Source organism: Euphorbia lathyris, chromosome 1 (assembly GCF_963576675.1).
Source record: "Euphorbia lathyris chromosome 1, ddEupLath1.1, whole genome shotgun sequence".
NCBI classification, from domain to species: Eukaryota; Viridiplantae; Streptophyta; class Magnoliopsida; order Malpighiales; family Euphorbiaceae; genus Euphorbia; species Euphorbia lathyris.
The window spans coordinates 7,412,943-7,437,583 of record NC_088910.1 but is presented as its reverse complement, the minus strand read 5'-3'; the positions used below and the strand labels follow the sequence as shown (position 1 = coordinate 7,437,583).

Sequence of the window (24,641 nt, the reverse complement as noted above, 5' to 3'; positions counted from 1 at the left end):
CAAATCTTTTCGAAGAAAAAGAATTCAGACTTAACGTGCAAAAAGTTTAAATAGTTCCTAACCCCCCCCCCCTTGGAACTATACTTGTAACGTTATAAGGGACCAACAATGTTTTGGTTTGAATCTGATGAACAAGTTCTTCAATTTTCTGAGGTTAATCCTAGTGTGGTAGTTTAGGGGTTAATGTGATGAAATTGAGTTAAATAATGTGTTTTTGTTGAAGTTATTGTTAATTTGATGGATGTTGATAGTTGATTCATGAAATTAATTGAAATAATGTCTTTTTATCTTTTCGATTTTTGTTGATTGAGTTTGGGTTTTCAATTTGATAAATTGAGTTTGGATTTTCGGTCTGGGATAAGGTAACAAAACAGACCTAAAGTTTTTGGGAAAGTATCAATTTAAGCTTCACCTACAAAATAGCATCAATATAGGTTTAAAGTTTTAAAAAAAGTAGTAATTTAGTTACTGGTATTTGATTGGTATTATCAAAAATTAAAAAAACTGGTTTGACTGGTATTTGATTGTCATTTGGACCTTCCAAATATTTAGTGATATCGTACAAAATGACATCATACACGTGGCATCATCACACCCATCAAGACTATTATTACACCATGTATGATAAAACAAACCTTCAAGACCTTTAGAAGCTTCTATTCTCCTATATATAAGGGAATGTTCAGAACAACTAGAGTTCCACATGACAAAAGACTTCTCCTAGAACAAGACTCCTAATAGGAAAAGTAAATCATATGTCCAAAAAGTCTTATAGCAAAAGAAGGTCTGAACCATACGATATGTTAACTATTATCTCACAACTAGTCCATACTCTTCAACCATTCCTAAGCACTTGACTGACTTAGGCATCAGAGCGGGTTCACGGGACTCCGCCCTCTTTATGACCTTAGTTCTGTTTTATAGGTCAATACAGTAAAGATTCAACAAGACAGTTCAAACAATTAGTCAAACTTCAGATACATGGTTATCATTGGTGCGGAGAGCGTGGATCTGTAAAACAACGATAAATCAGATCATTCAAAGTTGGCTGAATCCAGTCGGTGGTCCATCGGAATAATAAATATGAAACTAACCAGGAAGCAGAGCGTCGGCCATAGTTGGAATCGCAGTACCAACTTTTGTCATTTATAATTTGTTGAACACTATGCGAAAAAACTCCAAGGAGAGGATGGAGTGGAAGCAATATGTGAATTTGGGAGAGAGTTTCCGAGGAAAGTATTGAGTGGGGAAATTGATTTATTTTTGTGTAGTGATTGGTGTAGATTTGGGTTATATGATGCAGATTTTGGGTGGGGGAAGCCTGTTTCGTTGAGTATTGTGAGTACAAATATTAGGAATGTTTGTATTTTGTTGGATACTAAAGACGGAGAGGGGTTTGAGGATTGGATTACTTTGAGTGAGGGAAATGTTTTCGTTGGAATCTGATGAACAAGTTCTTCGATTTTCTGAGGTTAATCCTGGTGTGGTAGTTTAGGGATTATGTGATGGAATTGAGCTAAATAATGTGTTTTTGTTGTTAAAATTATTGTTAATTTGATCCATGATGAGTTGATTCGTGTTTTCGGCTGTTTTGTTGATTGAATTTAGTTTTTCAATTTGATATATTGAGCTGTTTTTCACGGATTTACAGATGTATGTATAAAATTTACATTTTTGTTAAATAAAGATGCCTGAAGTCTAATTGGACCAAACCGCTTAACCGACATTGTGTCAACGGGTTCACGGTTTATCCGGGTGGTTTGAGCGATTCTGACCGGTTTTTAGAGATTAAAAAATTGAACCACCTCCGGTCCGAAATTGTGACAAGTTCCGATCGAACCGGGTTGAATCGGCGGTTGAAACACAATTTCCAAGAGTTTTTTATTCTGAAAAAAATAAATTAATAAGGAAATTAGATCCCAAAAATATTCAAATTCAAGAATTAAATTAAGTTTGAGAGGACTAGCTTTTCTGGAAAGTATCAATTTAGGCTCAACGTACAAAACAACACTAATATATGCTTAACATATAAAAAGAGTATCAATTTAGACCTCGATAACCGAATGTGATGCATCATTTATATTAGTCCGTTAAGTTCCATCAATTGTAGTTGGAGAGAGAAATCGGAACTTAATTAAGCAATATAAATGACGTATCACATTTCGTTATCGATGTCTAAATTGATACTTTTTTTAAACGTTAAGCAGAGGCAAATCTGCAGTAATGTTTTATCAGTCCGCCTGTCACATAGACGGACTAACTTCAGTCCGCCTATGTGACAGGCAGCTCACACATGTAAAGAACTGATTTTAATAACAGTCCGCCTATATGATAAACGGACTGATATTGGTATGTTTGTCACATAGGTAGACTGATGTTGGTCCGCCAGTATGACAGACGGATAGATAAAAATAAAGAATTGAGTTGTCCTACTGTGAAGGATGCGAAAAAAAAGCTACCGCATTTTTTTGTCAGTCCGCCTGGCACAGAAACGATGAGCTAACTTCAGTCTGCCTGTGTGACAGGCAGCTCATACAGGTAAAAAACTGATTAATATCAGTCTAGGCGGACTGATATTAATCAGTTTGTCACACATGCAGACTGATGTTGGTCCGTCAGTGCGATAGATCGATAGATAAAAAAAATTATATTCTTCGTCGGTCTTAATGAGCGACGAAATTAGCTAAAATTACCATAAACTCGGAAATAATTTAAAATCTTTCCTAAATGAAAAAAAATCTACGTGATTGTTTCATAGTCCGCCTGTCACAAAAACAGATTATCTTCAGTCCGCCTGTGCAGGTAGTGAACTGCTTTTGATGTCAGTCTTCCTATATGATAGGTGGACTGATATATTAATGGGTTTGTCACACATGCGGACTGATGTGGGTCTGCCAGTGGGATACACATTAAAAAAAAAAAATCATCTTGTTCGTCGGTCAATAAAACGGGCAAAATTAGTCAAAATTACCATAAAATCAGAAATAGTTTGAAACCCTTCCTGAATGAAAAAAATTTGCACCTATGTTTTATCTGTCCGCCTGTCACATAGACTGACTAATTTCAAAATGATTTTGTGTCAGTCTACCTATGTGATAGTCGGACTGATATTAATTGGTTTGTCACATAGGTAGACTGATGTTGGTCCGCCAAAGCAATAGACGGATAGATAAAAAAAATCATCTTATTCGTCAATCATTAAGACTGATATTGGTCCGCGGTTCCAATAGATGGATAGATAAAAAAATCATCTTAATCTTCGATCTTAATGATCAGCTAAACTAGCCAAATTTACGAAATCTCGAAAAATAATTCGTGTAATTGACCACAAATGTGTGAATTTCTCAAGTTTGTATTTGCCGGATCAAAAATAGGAGCACTCAAAGAACTAGCATCCAGCACAGTCGCCCCGAAACCAACAAGAGTAGAAGCAGTTTCAGGACTAATATGGAAAGGAGTAATCACCGTACTAAAAAAAATCAAACACGAATCTAACTAGACCCTCTGTATGGTCAGTATCAGTAAACCTACGTTCGCGATTCACTCCACCGGTCCCCGAAAACCACGCCGGGAACCTAGTCGTGATCGTGACACCGAAAGTCGAGGAAGTAACCGAATTAAAAGGCCTAGTAGGAGTAATAAAAGAAGAGATGCAAGAATTTGTTGAACATTATGTGAAAAAACTCCAAGGAGAAAATGGAGTGGAAGCAATATGTGAATTTGGGAGAGAGTTTGCACGGAAAGCATTGAGTGGGGATATTGATTTTTTTATGTGTAGTGCTTGGTGTAGATTTGGGTTATATGATGCTGATTTTGGAGGGGGGAAGCCGGTTTGGTTGAGTATTGTGAGTACAAATATTAGGAATGTTTGTATTTTGTTGGATACTAAAGATGGAGAAGGGTTTGAGGCTTGGATTACTTTAAGTGAGGAAGAAATGTTTTGGTTTGAATCTGATGAACAAGTTCTTCAATTTGCTGAGGTTAATCCTAGTGTGGTGGTTTAGGGATTGATGTGATGGAATTGATGAAAATAATGTGTTTTTGTTGAAGTTATTGTCAATTTGATCGAAGATGATGATGATGATGAGTGATTCATGAAATTAATCGAAATAATGTCTTTTTATCTTTTCGATTTTTGTTCATTTTTGGGTTTTCAATTTGATACATTGAGTTTGGGTTATCGATTTGGGATAAGGTAACAAAATAGGTCTAAGATTTTTGGGAAAGTATCAGTTTAAGCTTCACGTAAAAAATAGTATCAATATAGGCTTAACGTTTAAAAAAGAGTATAATTTAGTGACTAGTATTTGACTGGTTTGACTGGTATTATAAAAAATTCAAAAAACTGGTTTGACTGGTATTTGACGTTCACTTCGAACTTTCCAAATATCAATTATGTCTAACATATTTAGTGATATCATACAAAATGACATCATACGCGTGGCATCATCACAGCCATCAAAACTATTATACCATGTGTGATCAAACAAACTTTCAGGACCTTTAGAAGCTTCTATTCCCCTATATATAAGGGACTGTTTAGAACAACTAGAGTTCCACGTGACAAATGACTTCTCCTAGAACAAAACTCCTAACATGAAAAGTAAATCCAATGTCCAAAAAGTATTCTAGCAAAAGAAAGACGGAACCCTATAGTATGTTAACTATTATCACACAACTAGTCCATACTCTTAAGCCCTTCCTAAGCACTTGACCGAATTAGGCATCAGAGTGGGTTCACGGGACTCCACCCTCTGTATGACCTTAGTTCTGTTTTATAGGTCAATATAGAAAAGATTCAACAAGACAGTTCGAACAATTAGTCAAGCTTCAGATACATGGTTATCATTGGTGCGGTGAACGTGGATCTGTAAACCAACGATAAATCAGATCATTCAAAGATGGCTGAACCTAGTTGGTCGTCCATTGGAATAATAAAGATGAAACTAACTAGGAAGCAGAGCGTCAGCCACAATTGGAACCACAATACTAATTTTTGCCATTTATAATTTGTTGAACACTATGTGAAAAAACTCCAAAGAGAGAATGAAGTGGAAGCAATATGTGAATTTGGGAGAGAGTTTGCAAGGAAAGCATTGAGTGGGGATATTGATTTTTTTATGTGTAGTGCTTGGTGTAGATTTGGGTTGTATGATGCTGATTTTGGGTGGGGGAAGCCTGTTTGGTTGAGTATTGTGAGTACAAATATTAGAAATGTTTGTATTTTGTTGGATACTAAAGATGGAGAGGGGTTTGAGGCTTGGATTACTTTGAGTGAGGAGGAAATGTTTTGGTTTGAATCTGATGAACAAGTTCTTCAATTTTCTGAGGTTAATCTTAGTGTGATAGTTTAGGGATTGATGTGATGGAATTGAGCTAAATAATGTGTTTTTGTTGTTGAAGTTATTGTCAATTTGATCGATGATGATAGTTGATTCATGAAATTAATCGAAATAATGTCTTTTTATCTTTTCGATTTTTGTTGATTGAGTTTGGGTTTTCAATTTGATACATTGAGTTTGGGTTTTCAATTTGATACATTGAGTTTGGGTTTTCGATCTGGGATAAGGTAACAAAACAGACCTAAGGTTTTTGGGAAAATATCAATTTAACCTTCACGTAAAAAATAGCATCAATATAGGATTAAAGTTTAAAAATGAGTACTAATTTAGTGACTGATATTTGACTGGTATTAACAAAAATTAAAAAACTGGTTTGACTGGTATTTGACTGTCACTTTGGAGTTTCCAAATATCAATGAAATCTAACATATGTAGTGATATCGTACAAAATGACATCATACATGTGGTATTATCACAGCCATCAAGACTATTACACCATGTGTGATAAAACAAACCTTCAGAAGCTTCTATTCCCCTATGTATAAGGGAATGTTCAAAACAACTAGGGTTCCACGTGATAAAGGAATTCTCCTAGAACAAGACTCCTAACAAGACAAGTAAATCCTATGTCCAAAAAGTCTTCTAGCAAAAGAAGGACTGAACCCTACTGTAACTATTATCTCACAACTAGTCCATACTCTTCAACCCTTCCTAAGCACTTAACTGACTTAGGCATCAGAGTGGGTTCACGGGACTTCGCCATCTTTATGACCTTAGTTCTGTTTTATAGGTCAATACATGAAAGATTCAACAAGACAGTTCGAACAATTAGTCAATCTTCAGATACATGGTTATCATTGGTGCGGTGAACGTGGATCGGTAAAACAAATATAAATCAGATAATTCAGAGATGGTTGAATTCAATCCTATCCAGTCGATGGTCCATCGAAATAATGAAGATGAAACTAACCAAGAAGCAGAGCGCCAGCCACAGTTGGAACCGCAATACCAACTTTTGTCATTTATAATTTGTTGAACACTATGTGAAAAAACTCCAAGGAGAGTATAGTGGCAGCAATATGTGAATTTGGGAGAGAGTTTGCAAGGAAAGCATTGATTGGGGATATTGATTTTTTTATGTGCAGTGCTTGGTGTAGATTTGGGTTATATGATGCTGATTTTGGGTGGGGCAAGCCGGTTTGGTTGACTATTGTGAGTACAAATATTAGGAATGTTTGTATTTTGTTGGATACTAAAGATGGTGAAGGGTTTGAGGCTTGGATTACTTTGAGTGAGGAAGAAATGTTTTGGTTTGAATCTGATGAACAAGTTCTTCAATTTTCTGAGGTTAATCCTGCTGGTCCCTTATAACGTTACAAGTATAGTTCCAAGGGGGGGTTAGGAACTATTTAAAAATTTTAAGCTAGGGCAGGCTTCTTTTTCGTGAGAAAAAGGTTTGGACAGCGGCGCTGAGTGAATAGCAAGATACTGGCTTAGTCAACTAGTGACTAGGTCAGTTTCTTTACTTGAGTCAGGAGATAGCACTTAGAGTCTATTCCTGAGCTCAGATATTCAATGCACACAACTCAGCTTGACCTCTTTACTTGGTCAGTTTTTGTTTAAGCAAGCAATAAATACATAAAGGAGTTAAAGGTTAGAAATATGTTACTCAGCAGATTTATCCAGGTTCGGCCTCCAAGCCTACGTCCTGTCCCCGGAACACGTTCCGAGATTTCGAATTCTCTACTGAGCTCTTTAACGGTAGAGCATCAAACCTTTTACAATCTTTGCAACTGAGTATAACAAGAGTACCTTCCTCTATACCTCTACTCAATCCTAATCTCTTGTTGAGTACTATAACCGAGTACTCAGCCTCTCCTTTCTAATCTCTAGAAATGATAAGTGTTTGTCCTAAACAATGATTGCTAAGACACCTTAGATGATTGAATAATCACTCTAGACTTTTACACAAAAGATATGAAATTTAGTGTAAGATTTGCTTTGCTTTTTCTTGCAGAACTTTGCGTAGAAATTTGGTCAGCGTAATGGCTTGATCAAGTTCTGTGTTGGTGAAGTATCTGGATGGCCCTATTTATAGAGACGTCTGAACACATCGGTCATTTCGAATTTCGAAATAACCGTTGGAGGGAAACGGCTTCCTGTCGTTGTCATCCTGACTTGTTCAGAGCTCTAGGCCAATCAGATTTGAGTATCTTCTGTCATCGGTCAGCTTTTGATCAGCTCGGTAGAATGTCTCTCCATTTACGGTAAAGTCAACTGGACAGCATTCTGTGTCTTCTAAACTTTACCCAAAGTGGAATTACTTTGTCTGGAAGTTGTTCTTTGCTCAGCTGTTGTCTTGTACTGTTTGTCGAATCAACTCAGCAGCTTCATCCCGAAGTTGTTCCAGGAAGGTCTTCTAGATCCTTCTTCCGCTGAGCTGCGTTTTCTACATAACGACAACGTTTTGATATACGCGGGCCGAGTTGCCTTAAACTGTTTGACTTGGGCTTTGACTTCCGTATTGGGCTTGGGCCTTTTAATCCTTGTGTCTTATAAACAATTTAACTCAACATTGAACAAACACATCAGTAGAATAAATCAAAGCATTTAAACTTAGTGTGTTTAGAATATATTTTAATTACACTTAAACAATTTTGTCAAATCAAAATTATGTGGAAAGGTGTTTAAGCGGAAGGTTTTAACATTCAGAGGGCGCTGAGTAATTTGTTGTTCAATGAGTTTTATAAGACAATGTTTTATAAACATACAAATCTATGTCAAACATATTATCAGCATTGGATGTGATGGAAGATACATAATGACTTAATACTCAGCATCATATTGAATAACTCATAACTCATGTATTGGATAAAAGGATGCAAGTATTGATATTAATATAAGTAGTCAGTATACAAGAAAAGATAGGCTAAAGAAATAGGATAACATAATCATAGCATAAATTGATCTAGCCTATTTCTATTTCTTTTTCTTAGACTGTGGCTGACTACGCTCAAGCTGTGTTCTTCTAGCTTGTTCTTTCTCCCCCGTTTTCTCAGCATCGGGAGGAGGAATCCTAAAGGCATCAGTTAAGATGGCTCTGGTCAGTTCTGTGGACAGTGCCTTAAGTCTATCAGCGATTTCATTGACTCCGTCAAAAATAGCAACTCCATCATCTGATACCTCGGCGGGTATATTGAGTTCAGCAGCGCTGATCATGCTTATTATGAAATCTTGAGATTTACCTATCCAGGTAAGTGCTTCGGACAGACCAGCAACGACTTGATGAAATGTCTTTAGCAAGGCAGTGTCATAGTATTGGCGCTGAACGTTGTTGTGATGTACATGAGTAAACGTTCGTTGCACAGTGGTCAGAATCTCATTTTGCTTCATTGCGTCGGTCTCCATCTCTTGTATGTTTAAGTTCAGCAGACGAACTGCCTCACCAATTTGCTCCACTGAGCATTGAGAATAGGAGACCATTTGCTCGTAGGTTTTGATTTGCTCGGTGTGAAGCTGAGCAAAGAGCATTTTAACTTCATCAGAAGTGGCATATCGTGTGTTCGCAGCTGACAAAGTCTGAACTTGTTCTTGAAGAGCGTTGAGATGTTGAACTATTGTCAGCTGGATCTCAGCCAGCTTTGCGATGGAATCCTGCTTAGCTTGCTGTGCTTGAAAGGTAACGATTACACTCAACAAGCCCTTGAATCCCTTAACTTTGTTGAGAAGCTGAGTTACATGGGAGAGCTGTGTTGTATCAACAGTAGAAGACCCAGCAGCAGGTGGAGTGGTTTGATGAAGGTCTTTGATTAAAGTTTGCATCGAGTCGATGATTCTTTTGCCAGACTCGGTGGCATGCAAGTAGCTGAGAGAGCCTTCATGAACTTGCCTGGTTTCCTCAGTTTGACCGGTTGAAAGAGGAGTCAGTGGGATAACATGGTCAGTGACTGGAAGTGTGGTTCCAATCTGCACTTGAGTCTCAGGTAAAGCTGATTGATCGGCAGAAGTGTTGATTGGAGAAGAAGTAATTCGAATGCTGTCTGTGCTGACTGGAGTAGGGATATTTTGAGTTAGCACTATGCTTGTTGTAACAACATTGACGGGTATGGGCTCTACTTGGCTTGTAGAGTTTGAAGAAGCATTTAAGTCGGCGTGTTCCTTTGGTGAAGAAACAGAGGCTTGCTTTTCAAGGGAAGCCGATGGAGTAGAAGATGGTTGTTTTCTGAAAAATTTCAGCTTGAGTTTAGAAGGGTCTTGGGTCGGCTTCTGAATGACAAAGTCAGGGACAGATGGTTTCTGAACAGGAGGGTCAATGACAGACTTCTGACTTGCCTTGATTAATCTTCTTCTTGGAGGAGGAGTGTCAGCTTGTATAGATTCTCCTGAGTGAGAGGGAGAAGTTTCCTCTTGATCAGCATTAAGCTGGTCAGCTTGTTCTTGTTCATCTCCAGCAGCTAACTCAGTGTTGGCATGCTCAGTATCAACATCGCTAGCTGTCTCCTCGGTGTCCTCAGCGTCATCCTGACCGCCTTCTTCTTGTTCTTCATCTTCTTCACTGTCGCCATCTAACTCTTCCTCAACTTGTGCAATGAACTGATCGTCCAGATGCACATCATCTTCTTGATGCTCAGCTACAGTTCCTAGACACTGTGTATAGTGAGAATCACCAGGAACAACGACGTCAGTAGGAATAGCATCAATAGGAGTTGGTGTAGAAGACTTTTGCTTCTTTTGAGGTTGCTCATCAGCATTTGTTGTTTCCTCAATTTCAGGCTCATCTTGCCTGCTCCTTTTCTCAGCTGACTTAGGTCTCTCCTGACCAGGTTCAGCAGCTGACTTAGGCTTCTTGGCCTGAGACTCAGCTGTCTTTGAAGGAGTCCCAAAAGCTTTCCTCTTTTGGGCAGCTGGAGCCTTTGTCCTTTGGCTTTGCTTTGGAGCTGTTTCCTGAGCTTGTTGTTCAGAAGCAGCTTTTCCTTTCTTTAGTGGCTGGTTGAACTTCAAAGCCCTCAGCGAAGCCGCGGTTATCTCAGATCCTCTAGCCTTAGTTTCCTCAGATAGATCAATTTGATGATCTAAGAGGATTCTGGTGATGAGTGATCCCAGCCTGAGAGTTCCAAAACTCCTTTGGAAGCCAGCAATCAAGAATACTGGCATGTTTATCGGCTTGTACGTCAGCATATGCCATATGAAGCATTGCTCAAAGTTCGTTGCTGAGGTTGTGCAGTTGATCTTTGGATAAATGAAGAAGGTCAGTAGATAGTGAGCCATCTTTTGGTGCTGACCCATTGAGGTGCTCGAGACTTCTCCTGAGTGGCCAGCGGGCTTACAGAAGGTGGTATCGTACCCAGTACCTTCATGATCTCCAGATCGCCTCTGTTTTGTTCCCTCATTCTTTAACTTCAGCAGGTTAGCGAGATAAGTAAGGTTTATGAAAATTGTCTTTTCCTTTACCATAGTTACCAGGTAGTCCTGGTTATCATCAGCGACTCGGAGATTGTGGTAGAACTCCCTTACTAGGTCAGGATAGGTGTGATCCCTAATGGAGAACAGCTCGGTCCAGCCATTTTGCGATATCCATTCGCAGAAGGGTTGCTCGGATGTCACGAAGGCCTCAGAAACCCATCGTGAGAAGTCTACTTTCCATTCCCTCACGTTTTCGAATACCTTTGTATAGGTTCTGGCCTTGGTCGGCTTACCCTTAGAGGAGTTAGCATGGCCAGCTTTTCCTTTGCTCGGCGTAGTGACCTTGGTGGTTTTAGGCAAAGTAGTTTGCCTGGAGGGTTCATCGAAGCTGGTCTTAGGGTGACCGGCACCGGAGATATTTACGGAAACTTTAGTCATGGTTTCAGAGAAAAGGTCTGGAAATCTTAAGAGTATTAGAGAGAGAGGGTTTCTTAGCTAGAGAATTCGTTAAGCGTAAAAAAATAAACAATGGGGATTTACCCATTATTTATAGCGGTGAAGTGTGGATTTTATCGAATCCATGTGTCAGTTTTGCCTTGGGATTGTCAACCGACAAAGATCCTGGCATTTATGACACATTCGGCGCAGACGTCATCCTAGGTGGCTATTCGCGTGCTTTAGGCATTAAGTGCAACGGCTTCAATACTCAGCATTTAGAATACTAAGCGTTTTATATTCTGAGTGGTCAGTTTTATAAACGGATGATTTCTCAGTTTGAGATAATTACTCGGTGTGCGCATTCACTCAGTATTTTATATTTATTTATTTGGTGTTAAGTACTCAGCATAACAATCACTCAGCATGCATTTGCATAAATCATTCAGCATAGTAATTCACTCAGCATAAATTACATTTTAGAACAGGAATTTACTAAAGAGGATTAAACATACCAATGGCTTCTCTCAGTATACTGAACTGTTCACGAGCCAGTGGCTTTGTGAAGATATCCGCAAGCTGCTCATCCGTTGGGACATAGGTCAGCTTTATCTCACCCTTGAGTACATGGTCTCTAATGAAGTGATGTCTTATGCTGACATGCTTCATCCTGCTGTGTTGAATTGAGTTCTTTGATAGATCAATTGCACTTTTGTTGTCGCATTTGACCTTAATTGTCTTTGTTTGAACACCATAGTCTTCAAGCTGTTGCTTAATCCATAGGACTTGAGCAACACAGTGACCAGCAGCAATGTACTCAGCTTCAGTGGTAGACAAGGCTACTGACGCCTACTTCTTGCTGAACCAGGATACAAGACAGCTTCCTAAGAATTGACATCCTCCAGAGGTGCTTTTCCGTTCTTGCTTGTCTCGACCATAGTCAGCGTCAGTGTACCCAACGAGTGTAAAATCATGAGTATTGGGATACCATAAACCTGCGTTCACTGAGCTTTGCAAATATCTAAGGATTCTTTTTACAGCTATGTAATGAGATTCCTTAGGGTTAGATTGATATCTAGCACAGTAGCATACTGAGAACTGAATGTCCGGTCTACTTGCTGTTAAGTAAAGTAGAGAGCCTATCATACCTCGATACAATTTGCTGTCTACCGACTTACCATTCTCGTCAGCGCAGAGGACAGTGTCAGTGCCCATAGGAGTGGATATTGGCTTGCAATTTTCAAGATCATATTTCTTCAATATCTCCTTGGCATATTTAGCTTGACTGATGAAGATGCCATTCTTTCCTTGTTTGATTTGAAGTCCAAGGAAGAAGTTGAGTTCTCCCATCATCGACATTTCAAACTCAGTCTGCATTTGCTTGCTAAATTCCTTGCACATTGACTCATTAGTAGCACCGAAAATAATATCATCAACGTATATTTGAGCCAGCAGGGTATCTTTCCCTTTTCTCTTAATGAATAAGGTTGTATCAGCTTTGCCTCTGACATAATTTCTAGTCAGCAGGAAACTGGTCAGCCTCTCATACCAAGCACGTGGTGCTTGCTTGAGGCCGTACAGAGCCTTTTTGAGTTTATAAACGTGGTTTGGGAATTTAGGATCCTCAAACCCTGGAGGTTGATTAACATAGACTTCCTCGTTTATAACTCCATTAAGGAATGCACTTTTAACATCCATTTGGAATAATTTAAAGTTCATGTAAGATGCATATGCACATAAAATCCAAATAGCCTCTAGCCTTGCCACTGGGGCAAAGGTCTCACCGTAGTCAATACCTTCTTGCTGACTGTAGCCCTGAGCTACAAGCCTTGCTTTGTTCCTGACTACATTTCCTTGCTCATCCAGCTTGTTGCGGAAGACCCATCTTGTTCCAATGGTATTCTAGACTTCTAATTTATAAATTCTAATCCTTAAAATATATTAAAAGTACTGATTTTACTAGTTTGACATAATCCAAAATTATAAATTGACATAGTTGTAAATAGTTGTTAGAATATGAATTTCTGTGTAATTTTCACTAAATTTTTTCTTTCTTTGTCTTTCTAAAATTAGGCTCTTACGTGATAACCCAATCTAGCTACTTGAGGTCGATGGGCCAACTATTTGATGGGCTGGACTTAAAATTATCTTCTGATCCTACCCACCCATCATTCTAAGTATGTATAATTTATAAATTTAGATTTTAGATTTTAGATTTTATTTTTAAATTTGAAATGTTTTTATTTTATTTATATATTAATTTTGAAGCAGAAATTTATAGAAAATATAAATTAGTTTAGAGTGGACTTACAACTAGACTTGTTCACGGGTTTAGGTATCCGCCCGGCCCGTGTCCTCTGGCCAGGCTTGGACAAGAAAAATTGTCCTTAAGTCTATGCCCGTTAAAATCTACCTATATTTTGGACGAGTTTGAGATTTAAAAAATAGCACGGGCTGGTCCGTCTATTAATATTAATTAAAATTTATATATTTATATATTAATATATTTTTTAAGTACAAATTTTATTTTTTAATAGTAAAAATTATATATATATATTATATATATATATATATATATATATAGGTGGGCGTATATGGACTGGGTTTGGGATTTGATTCAGTCCGAGTCCAGCCTGGCCAGACTGAGCATTTTTAGATAAAAGTCCGCTAGATCCAATCCATGAACATGTCTACTTACAACTAATTCTTATAGTGTTCAGTTCAGATAGACCTTAAATAAACATCTCATATATATAGAAATAGATATTCACCATTCATCATGGAAAAACAAAGTATAGTTTTATTTGATTTAAATTTTGGAAAATTTACAAAAATAAATCTTATATTTTGGTCAATTTGTAAAAGCAGTCTTCAGGGTTTAAATGTTTGTAAATATGAGTTACGCGCTTCGTGAAATTTGCAGTTAAAGGATATATTAGTCAATTTTTCATTCAAACACTTATAGTTTAGTTAATTTATAAATTCAGACATTGTATTTTGAGTAATTTACAAAATCAGTGTTTTATTTGCTCCAAATCACCCCTTTTACGGTAAATAGTCATGACAAAAAAATTTTACAAAATGACTGAGTTTGTAAATCACTCCCCTGTTTGCAAAGTTTTAATTTCTTCAAATCACTTCTATGTTTGCATACTTTTAAACTATAGGGACTGTTTTTTAAAATTGTCCAAATTTTATTTTTATACTTTTCCTTTAAAAAAAATTCATAACAAATCAATGAAACAAACCAATCACACGTCATTAAAAAAGGATAGTTATGCGGGTGAATTTAACGATAAGGAAGTGACTCTTATAGTAGGGGTGACTTTAGTATTTTAGAAGCCCTAAACCTAGTTTTTATACTCTATTTTTTTTTTATATAAATTCAACAAATATAAAATTTAATTAATTTTATACTCGACCAAAAAGAACTAAATAAATATTAAATCTTCAGGAAAATTTGTAGAGAACCAACCAGTTAGAAGCCATATTAATGTTAGGGTATTTTAGAAAAACAAACATATATGCTTTGATCTTTTTACAAACACAATCTCGTGATTTAAAAACTTGCAAATAAAGGTATGTGATTTTGTGCAGTTAGCAAACTCGTGCATTCGGTCAAAATTTGTTATTAAGTATGACTTTGCAAATTACTCCATACATAATACCGGATTTTACAAATTAACTACACCAAAAATATATTTTTATTGCCATATTCACTCCAAAATCTTTTAACTGTATACTACACAATCATAAATCATTGTTTGCAAATTTTTAAATTGCATAATTATGCTAACCAGGCAAATGTTTTCCTTTATTTTATCCTTGTAGTTAAGACTTAAGAAAAGTTTTGAAATTCCCCCTAGTATCTTTATTGTTGTTGAGAGCCATCGATCTAAAAAAAATTAACAAGATAATTTTGGCTATTATTGTCGATTTTCGATTCTATTTTAAAAGATTACGTTTTAATTTTTAATAGATATTTAATTAATATTAAATTCAAATAAAGAATAATGATTATTTACAAGTACAATTTTAATAAGTGAGATATCAGTAATTATTGTAACAAAAATAAGTTTTGAATTAACCACAAAATGTGTGAATTTCTTAGGTTTGTATTTACCGGATCAAAAATTGGAGCACTCAAAGAACTAGCATCCAGCACAGTGGCCCCGAAACCAACAAGAGTAGAAGCAGTTTTAGGACTAATATGGAAAGGCGTAATCACCGCACTAAAAAAAATCAAACACGAACCTAACTAGACCCTCTGTATGGACAGTGTCAGTAAACCTACGACCGAGATTCACTCCACCAGTCCCGGAAAACCACGCGGGGAACCTAGTCATGATCGTGACACCGAAAGTCGAGCAAGTAACTGAATTAAAAGGACTAGTAGGAGTAATAAAAGAAGAGATGCAAGAATTTGTTGAACATTATGTGAAAAAACTCCAAGGAGAGCATGGAGTGGAAGCTATATGTGAATTTGGGAGAGAATTTGCAAGGAAAGTATTGAGTGGGGAAATTGATTTTTTTATGTGTAGTGCTTGGTGTAGATTTGGGTTATATGATGCTGATTTTGGGTGGGGGAAGCCTGTTTGGTTGAGTATTGTGAATACAAATATTAGGAATGTTTGTATTTTGTTGGATACTAACGATGGAGAGGGGTTTGAGGCTTGGATTACTTTGAGTGAGGATGAAATGTTTTGGTTTGAATCTGATGAACAGGTCGTTGAATTTGCTGAGGTTAATCCTAGTGTGGTAGTTTAGGGGTTGAGGTGATGGAATTGATGAAAATAATGTGTTTTTGTTGAAGTTATTGTTAATTTGATCGATGATGATGAGTTGATTCATGAAATTAATCGAAATAATATCATTTTATCTTTTCGATTTTTTTGTTGATTGAGTTTGGGTTTTCAATTTGATAAACTGAGTTTGGGTTTTCGGTTTGGGATAAGGTAACAAAACAGACCTAAAGTTTTTGGAAAAATACCAATTTAAGCTTTACGTACAGAATAACATCAATATAGGAGTAAAGTTTAAAAAGGAGTACCAATTTAGTGACTAGTATTTGACTGGTTTGACTGGTATTATCAAAAATTAAAAAAACTAGTTTGACTGGTATTTGACTGTCACTTAAGACCTTCCAAATATCAATTATGTCTAACATATTTAGTGATATCGTATAAAATGACATCATACATGTGGCATCATCACAGCCATTACACCATGTGTGATAAAACAAACCTTCAGAAGCTTCTATTCCCCTATGTATAAGGGAATGTTCAGAACAACTAGGGTTCCACGTGACAAAGGAATTCTCCTAGAACAAGACTCCTAACAGGACAAGTAAATCCTATGTCCAAAAAGTCTTCTAGCAAAAGAAGGACTGAACCCCTAGTGTATGTTAACTATTATCTCACAACTAGTCCATACTCTTCAACCATTCCTAAGCACTTAACTGACTTAGGCATCAGAGCAGGCTCACGGGACTCCGCCTTCTTTATGACCTTAGTTCTGTTTTATAGGTCAATAGAGGAAAGATTCAACAAGACAGTTCGAATAATTAGTCAAGCTTCAGATACATGGTTATCATTGGTGCGGTGAACGTGGATATGTAAAACAATGATAAATCAGATCATTCAAAGATGGCTGAATCCAGTCGTTGGTCCATCGGAATAATGAAGATGAAACTAACCAGGAAGTAGAGCGCCAACAACAGTTCGAACTGATAAGCCCAAAATATACCTAAAATATCATTCATAATTACGTCAAGTTTATATTGAAATCGTGGTAATTATATTCGTTTAGAGTATTTTTACGTCTTTATATGTTTCTTTGATGCAAGGTACTTAATTATTTGGTTAAATCCAAATAGGAGCTAAAACAGAGCAAAAACGAGAGAAAAGCCTAAGTTACGAGCCAAAAAGTATGTGTAATTCAGAAGACCGATACGAGAAAACGGGAAGCGGACGAGACCGGGAATAAACACTAGTGTCGCGACCGAGATTCCCACATCTCAGTCGCGACACGCTAACTTCAGACACGGAAAATGACTTTCATTCAACAATAATGCTCAGCCTCAGGTCGCGACTGAGATTCTATAATCTCGGTAGCAACAGCAGTAATTCCAGCACTGATTTCACATGTCAAAAATCCAAAAAACGCGTTTATTCGTTCGGATAGAAACGACCCTTCACAGCAAACACGACCCTTCAACCACAACCCTTCAGCAACTATAAATAAGTGCTTCATTTCAGAATTTAGGGTTGGTTGTTAGAGTTTTCGAGATTTGTTCTTATGTTGACGAAGTTCTGATTCAGAAGAGAGTCAGAGTTTAGTTTTTCATTCTGTAAAAGCAAACTTGCTGTACACAAGTTGTTCTTACATTAATTACAAACACAGTAGCATTTAGTTTAGACTTAAGAGTTGTTCGAAGACAAGTTCACATTCTGATAGTGGATCCATCGATCTCTATTTCGAGGATTCAGCGAGAATGATTAGCGGTTGAAGCGCCCTAGGGTCTGACAAACCTACGAAGTTTGAGGAAAGGATTGACAACCCGGAACTCAAATTAGTTAAAATGCTATCCAAGTTTCTGTTGGTCCCGTGTGATTAGTTCCAAGGGGGGGTTAGGAACTAATATAACTTTTTCGTTAATTATTTATGCTGACTTAACAGTTTTGGTGAGTTTGTCAACTCAGCTTTGGTCAGCTTGGCCGAATTTAGCGTAAGACAGCTTTAGTCAGATATTGACTAGAACTGTTTTACTTGTGAGTTGAGAATTGACACTCACAGAGGTCGGCTTTCAACTTAGCACTCTACTTTACTCAGAGTCAGCTTAATCAGTTTAGATGCTGAGTAAGTTTACCATACAACACATACAGATATATATATATAGAGAGAGAGTTAGAGATTACTCAGTATCACTTATCCTGGTTCGGCCTCTCTGCCTACGTCCAGTCCCCAGAGTCCTCCGGGCTTTTAGAATCCAATACTGAGCTCTTTAAAGGTAGAGCACAAACCGTTTACAAGGAAGTTAAATATGCAATAGTACCTTCCTCTATTCGTCTACTCAACTCCTACTGAATGCTATAACCGAACACCCAGATTTTCTCTACCACTAAGTACTCAACACCGAGCACTCAGCATACTCTCAATATTACAATTGATAAGAACTTGTTCCTTTTCAAACAAAAAACACTTTAGATGATTACAATCAATCAATCTAGCATTTATACAAAGAATGGAAGTTTGGTGTAAGATCTTTTTCTTGTTTTTGAGTGCTTTGGATTTGTATCTTTCTCACTTATGATTTTCTGTAAATTGGCAATCTTCCAAATGAAACCTTTGTCCCTTTTATAATTGAAATGTAGGAAACAAATCATTTGAAATTTGATTTGTCCGTTGAGTCCAAAACGGCTCTTTTAGGGGACAAAACTCTGGTCAGGTTCAGATGTGCAGGCTAATCCTGAATTCTTCAGACGTCAGGTTTGTCTTCTTCCTGCAGACTTTGTCTCTTTGCGGCAGTTCGTCTTTTAGCCACGGACAGTTGACCCATTCATCTTGGAATTTGGCTTTTGTGTAATTCCGAGGTTTCTATTATTGGCGCAGAGGATTGGCAGTCTTTGTCTTCTAGCCAATGGACTTTTCATGCTGTCCTGAAGATAACTCAGCTTGACTTCGTTGTCCACTGCCTTTGATTGTTTGCCAGATTTCATACTGAGTTCTCCCGTACTTAGCTTCCAAGGTCAGCTTCGTTCGGTAAGACTTCATTCTGAAGCAGACATTTCTTCTTTTATGCTGAATTCCGTTTTACTCAGCTTCTCAGATCATCTTCATTCTTAGCCTGTTGTTGTGACGATGACTTATCTTTAATGATGCTGAGTTGCTCTTTACTCAGCTTACGTTGTGTCTTTGTCCTGTCTTATTTTTATTTCCTTTTGCATTTATATTTGTACTCAACATTGAACAAACAGATTAGTACAATTAAATCAAAGCACTTAAATTTAATTGTCTCTTAATCATGGATGATTTTGTCAAATCAAAATCTTGTGGAAAGGTGCTTCAACAAACTCCCCCATTTTGATGTTGACAAAATACATAATTATGGAACTCAGGTTTGAAATTCCCCATGATTGATTTATTTTTCATATTTCTGAAATTGCTCCCCCGTAAGGGTTGCATCTATTAACTTGACTCTAAACCTTCCAAGATTTGATTGAGAGAAATTAAAGATATTTGTACTGACTAAGTTCAATCCTAGATCTTCTAAGATCAGATAGGTCAGTTTTCAGAAATGGTCATTTTATTACTTCAGTTTACTTATGTGTGAAGATGTATACTGAGTATTATGATTTGTTTGTTCAATTTGGACAGATCAGGATATACTACTAAGCATGGTTTTAAGACAGGTTGGATAAAGTGATGCTTATCATAAATTTACTTGGCATGAAACACAAATAAAGCACAAAAGAAGTATGGGCTAAGATCTAATATTTTAGACTAGACTACTTCTTCTTCTTCAGACTGGCTTCAGCTTGATACTTGCCTTTTCCTTTGTCTTTACTTCCTGATGCACCACCGGCGTGCTGAGTTCCATCTTGGCTTTTCTCCCCCGTTTTGCCATCATCGGGAGGAGGAGGAAGGAAGGTATCATTTCTAGCAGCACCAGACAGAACGTTTGAATAACGCTTCAACCTTCTTGTACTCTCACTTAGGCCATCAATAAATGGAACACAGTCATCTTGAATAGTTCGAGGAACCCGTAGGGAGCTACTTAGTATGCTGATGAGGCATTCATGAGATTTGTTGCTCCAGGAGATGGACTCAGTGAGCTGGGCAAAGGATTGATGGTACATCTTGAGCAGAGCTGACTCGTAGAATTGGCGTTGAGCATTTGTGTAGCGTACTGAGCGAAGGATGGTTTGTGAGAAGCTCAGAAGGGTTTCATTAGTGATGGGGTCAACATCCATCTTTTCTTTATTGACATTGAGAAGACGCACAACTTCACTTAGTTGATCAATGGTACACTGAGAAGTGGAGGAAATCAATTCACGTGTGCAGGTCAGGTCAGAGGTCAACTTGGAGAAGTATTGCTCAATCTCAGCAGAAGTGGCATACTCAGGATGAACCGAAGATCCAATGTTGGCTAGATCTGTGGCCAGCTTAGCAAAGTGATCCTTAAGCTCAGTAGAGGTAGCATACCCCGGATGTACTGCAGATAGACTCTCGATTTTGCCTTTGATTGAATTCATGTGGTTGACCAGCATGAGCAATAATTCAGTCAGCTTGGCAATTTGGTCTTGCTTGGGTTGCTGTGTCTGGACCGTGGTCATTACACTTATGATATCTTTGAGACTCCGAATTTCACTCAGAAGCTGAGTGATGGATGAAATTGGGGAGGACTTATGATTCGCAGACCCAGCAGCATCAGCATGAGGAGGATTCAAATCCTGAAGAAGAGATTGAGCAGAGGCAATGATTCTGCGCCCAGACTCAGTGGCACTTAGATAGGCAAATTGGCCAGCAGGATTGGACTCAGAGGCTGGAATTGAAGTTGAGCTTGAAGGTGGTGGAGTTGGCTGCTTGTTAGTTTGGTTAGGTTGGTCAATTGTTGGTTCTAGCGGTAGCTCAGTATGAGGAACTGAGTGGTCAACAAACTGTGTATTTTGAGTTTGAGGGGAAGGACTTACAGAGATGTTGACCTGCTCAACATGAGGTGGAAGTTGAGCAGTTTGTGCCACAGTTGGCTCCCCGTCTTGAGCAACTTGGACTTCGAGCACCTGCTCGGCAAAATTTGGATGTTCCAGAGTCTTGGCTTGTTCCTCAATATGAGTAACAGAGGCTTGATTTTGCCCAGATTCCCTAAGAGGAGACTCAGTATCATGGGAAAAGTATTTAAATTGGATATCGGAGAGGTCAGTAAGTGGCTCTCGAGGTGGGGAATCATCCAGAAGATCAATAGGTGTTTGCTTGTGTGCCTTCTTCTTAAGTCGTCAAAATTTCTTAACTTTTGGGGGTGAAGGATCAGCTTGAATATCTTCACTGGAGCTAGACGATGATTTTTCCAAAAGTTCATCATTGAGTTCATAATCTTGCACATCATTCCCTGGTTATTTAGCACTTTCCTCCTGATGTTGCTCAACATCATCTGGCTCAGCATGGTCTGCTTCCTCAGTATCAGGCTGAGTGGCATTATTTCTCTGTTCTCTTTCTTCTTGCACAACAGGGGTTTGTTCAATGTCAATCCCAAGGCTTTTGACGAAGTGTGACTAGGGAGTGACAACCCAGTTGACGGGGTCAGCTTCAATGACTTTCAAACCAGAGCTTTTCCTTTTCTGTAGAGGTTGATCTGGTGTTTCTTCACTCTCCTCTTCGGGCTCAGCTTGCCTCTTTCTCTTCTCTACTGACTTAGGTGTAACCTGAGTTTGGTCAGCATCAGCTTTCTTCCCCTTAGACACTGCTCGTACCTTTCTTGGGACAGTGTCAACATCTTTTGAGCACGTTTCAAGTGCTTTTCTCGTCTTCTTTGTTGTTGTTGGCTCAGCAGACTTAGCAGTAGCTTTCTTTCCTTTAGGTTCTACTTCTACTTCTTGCTCAGCTTCTGCTTCTTGTTCAGCATCGTTTTCTTCCTCATCTTCCTCAGCACCTTCAGTCCCCTTCAAAGGTTGGTTGAATAACAATCCGAACAGTAGAGCCGCTGTGATTTCACTTCCCAAACTGTCAGTCTCATTGATGGTCTCAATTTTCTGATCCTCGAGGATTTTTGTGATTAGAGAGCCTAGTCTGAGTTTCTTACCTCCCCGTTGAAGTGCACCAACCAGGAACACAGGCATATTGAGTGGGTTGTAGGTCAGCATGTGCCATATGAAGCACTGCTCGAAGTTGGATGCCGACAATGCTGAGCTGAGCTTTGGGAAAATGAAGTTAGTCAATATGTAGCCATCTTCTGATTTTGGCCCATACAGGTACTGGGTATTTCTCCCTTGTGATTCTTGGGCTTACAAAATCCCTTGACATGGTCAAGCTTTTCTTTGGTTGTTCTAAATTCTTTCCCTGCTTCTGGCAGTTTGAGTAGGGTTGCTAAGTAAGATAAGGTGATTGTTATCTTGTGCCCCTTGACGGAAGTTTCCAAATAGTCAGCATCGTCTTCGTCGACAAAAAGGTTGGAGTAGAATTCCCTAACTAATCTAGGATAGGTTTTTCCAGAGAGAGAAAAGATTCCTACCCATTCATTCTTCTCAATCCACTCACAGAAGGGTTTTTCAGTGGTGATGAAGCTTGGAGAGAACCATCTGCATTTTAGAACTTCCAGATTATTGACCTTCTTGTGAACTTTGATCATGTTCCTTTCCCTGGGCTTCTTTGAAGAGCTTGCTGGGTCAGCTTGATGGTTTTTGTTCGGAGTTTGGTTAAGCTGAGGATGGGATTTTGGATTTTCATCGGTGTGATGTTTGCCAGAATCACCACCGGAGATATTTTGAGGGTTCGACATTTTCTTCTCAGAGATTCTTAGGAATTTTGAAATTTAGAGAGAGAGGAATTCGAATGCCAAAAGATTCAAGCGTAAAGAGGATTAAGTGGGAAATCTTCCACTATTTATAGAGATTGAAATCGATCCTATTCGTTGAACTAGCCGTTTCATCTTAGGACATTCAATCGACAGGGATTCTGTCATTTATGACACGTTCGACGCATGGGTTTTTCCATTATTGCTTACGTTATCCTAGGTGCTATTTGTTACATGTGTTAGCATTTAATGGTCCAAGTGGGCTTTTACTCAGTTTTGCTAGAATTCGAAGCATTTGTGATATTGAGTATCTAGCAAATGAATTTCTTCTCTTAGTAACTTAGCATAGAGTAATCACTTCAACAGGTATGTCTACTCAGCATAAAGTGATTTTCTATATTTTAAGCTCAGTATGTAGTAGTTACTAATTTTGAATTAACTCAGCATGGCAATCATTCAACATTCAATTTTTCACTTAGAATTATTGAAGAGGATTAGACATACCGATAGCTTCCCTCAGTATGTTGAATTGTTCACGGGCCAATGGCTTGGTGAAGATATCTGCAAGCTGTTCATCTGTTGGCACATAGGTCAGCTTGATCTCACCCTTGAGTACGTGATCTCTAATGAAGTGATGCCTTATGCTAACATGCTTTATCCTGCTGTGTTGAATTGGATTCTTAGATAGATCAATGGCACTCTTGTTGTCACATTTGATCTCTATTGTTTCGGTTTTCACTCCATAATCTTCAAGCTGTTGCTTTATCCATAGGACCTGAGCAACACAGCTTCCAGCAGTTACGTACTCAGCTTCAGTTGTAGATAGGGCTACGGATGATTGCTTCTTGCTGAACCAAGATACTAGACAGCTTCCAAGGAAATGACATCCTCCTGAAGTACTTTTACGTTCTAGCTTATCTCGTCCATAGTCAGCATCAGTATATCGAATGAGTGTGAAGTCATTTGAGGTTGGATACCATAAACCTGCATCAACTGAGCTCTGCAAATATCTAAAAATTCTTTTTACAGCAATTAGATGAGATTCCCTAGGGTCAGCTTGATATCTTGCACAATAACATACTGAGTACTGTATATCAGGTCTACTAGCCGTGAGATAAAGTAAGGAGCCTATCATACCTCGATAAAGTTTACTATCTATTGACTTACTTTTCTCATCTTTGCATAGGACAGTATCAGTACCCATAGGGGTTGATATGGGTTTGCAATCTTCCATGTCGAATTTCTTTAATATCTCTTTGGTGTACTTAGACTGACTTATGAAGATGCCATTCTTACCTTGCTTAATCTGAAGTCCAAGGAAGAAGTTGAGTTCACCCATCATGGACATCTCGAACTCAGTTTGCATCTGTTTGCTAAATTCTTTACATAAAGATTCATCAGTAGCACCAAATATTATATCATCTACATAGATTTGTGCAAGTAGGGTATGTTTACCCTTTTTCTTAATGAACAAGGTTGTGTCAGCTTTTCCTCTGACATAGTTCCTGGTCAGCAAGAAGTTGGTCAATCTCTCATACCAAGCTCTTGGAGCTTGCTTCAGGCCATACAGGGCCTTCTTGAGTTTATAAACGTGGTTTGGAAATTTTGGATCTTCAAACCCAGGAGGTTGGTTAACATATACCTCTTCGTTTATAAAGCCATTTAGAAATGCACTTTTAACATCCATTTGATATAATTTAAAGTTCATAAAACTGGCATAGGCACACAATATACGTATAGCTTCTAGCCTAGCAACTGGTGCAAAAGTTTCACCATAGTTAATGCCCTCTTGCTGACTATAGCCTTGAGCTACAAGTCGAGCCTTGTTTCTGACTACATTTCCATGCTCATCTAGTTTGTTTCTAAAGACCCACTTGGTTCCTATGGACTTTTGATTCCTAGGCTTAGGTACTAAATCCCATACCTCATTTCTTGTGAATTGGTCGAGCTCT

General features: G+C 38.1%; 2 pseudogenes; both read left to right on the top strand.

The window, feature by feature from the left end:
• Positions 1-3,331: 3,331 nt before the first annotated feature.
• On the top strand, positions 3,332-4,019 carry LOC136216743 (BAHD acyltransferase BIA1-like; annotated as a pseudogene).
• Positions 4,020-15,274: 11,255 nt separating this feature from the next.
• On the top strand, positions 15,275-15,947 carry LOC136216735 (BAHD acyltransferase At5g47980-like; annotated as a pseudogene).
• Positions 15,948-24,641: the final 8,694 nt, after the last annotated feature.